The sequence below is a fragment of the Chiloscyllium punctatum genome, chromosome 36 (assembly GCF_047496795.1).
Source record: "Chiloscyllium punctatum isolate Juve2018m chromosome 36, sChiPun1.3, whole genome shotgun sequence".
In the NCBI taxonomy this organism is placed as follows: domain Eukaryota; kingdom Metazoa; phylum Chordata; class Chondrichthyes; order Orectolobiformes; family Hemiscylliidae; genus Chiloscyllium; species Chiloscyllium punctatum.
The window spans coordinates 35,433,933-35,435,491 of record NC_092774.1 but is presented as its reverse complement, the minus strand read 5'-3'; the positions used below and the strand labels follow the sequence as shown (position 1 = coordinate 35,435,491).

General features: G+C 48.9%; 1 non-coding gene across 1 annotated transcript; it reads right to left on the bottom strand.

Moving 5' to 3' along the window:
- Positions 1-224: 224 nt before the first annotated feature.
- Positions 225-296, bottom strand: trnae-uuc (transfer RNA glutamic acid (anticodon UUC)). The gene has a single exon. It is a non-coding gene; the product is annotated as a tRNA-Glu (tRNA).
- Positions 297-1,559: the final 1,263 nt, after the last annotated feature.

Genomic DNA, 1,559 nt, shown 5'->3' with positions numbered 1-1,559 from the left:
AGTCAATGGTAAATTCAGAACACCGTCTACAGGAAAATAACGCACGCGAACCAAGAACTTAACTACAGAAACAATTAACCTGACAGATACAAACCAACCTGCATCAGGACACTATTTTAAAGAGCCACGACACGCTGTCGCACCTCGGAACTCTGAAGATCAATAAACAACTGGACAGCGCATTAAAGAAGAACATGTTGCCTATAATGGCTCCTGACAATTGCTTCCCTGACCGGGAATCGAACCCGGGTCGCAGCGGTGAAAGCGCCGAATGCTAACCACTAGACCACCAGGGAGCAATGGATGCCAGCTGGTAGCTCTGCTGAAAATTCCTTCGATTCCTGGAACTCTAAACCAGGGCGCAGACTTTCACCTGTGCATCCACCAATGTAATTTTTTGCATCCATTGCTCCCGATGCGATCTCTACAACATTGGGAAGATTGGAGAGTCGAGTCACATCACCGGGACACCCGCACTAATCAACCCCATCGCCCTGTTCCCCAACATTTCAACACCCCTCCCACTCTACCGAGGACATGCAGGTGCTGGGCCTCCTTCAGCGCTGCTTCCTCCCCACCCGACGCCTGGAGGAAGAACACCTCATCTTCCGCCTCCGAACAGTTCAACCCCAGGGCATCAATGTGGACTTCACCAGTTTCCTCATTTCCCCTCCTCCCACCTTACCTCAGTTCCAAACTTCCAGCTCAGCACTGATCTCATGACCTGTCCCACTGGCCAATCTCCCTTCCCACCTGTCGGCTCCACCCTCCTCTCTGACCTGTCACCTCCATCCCCACCATCATTCACCTATTTTACTCTTTGCTACCTTTGGCCCAGCAACCACCCCCCCACCCCCCCAATTTATCTCTCCACCTTGGAGGGGTCCTGCCTCTATTCCTGATGAAGGGTCTTTTGCACGAAACGTCGATTTTCCTGCTCCTCGGAAGCTGTTTGACAAGCTGTGCTTTTCCAGCACCTCTCTGATCTAAGCTCTGGTTTCCAGCATCTGCAATACGCACTTTTGCCTACCCAATAAACCCAATGTGACGATTTCACATCAACAAACTGACACAAGCAGAGGCAGCGTCTGCAGAAACCCGAGCCACATTACATTACATTAAAGACATCTGTTAAATGATATCCAGACAACTCAACCCTCTCAGCATCATGGTAGCCCACAAACCTACCAACACACTTAAACAGCGGCTAATGAACCTGAAATACCCGATACAAACAACCAGCAAACGAATGTAATTTACAAAATACGATACAAGGAAATATATACATGAACTCTGCCTCACAGGTCTCTGTGGCAAGAAATGCTGGGATGAGATAAGGAAGATACTTTCAGCCAAAAAGAATTGGCACTGACTGGACAGCCATTTAAAATCACCCCTGTTAGCCCAGGATGGAAGATCCGAAGGGATGAACAGTTTTCTCATTTTTGGAAGATTCACAAATATGAGACTGAGTTTTGGTGTTTGTTCCCTTTCCACTCCCAGGAGACGCAGTGGTTGGGGCGGTGATTTGGGGAAAGTGAAATGTGCGCGTGAGCAAC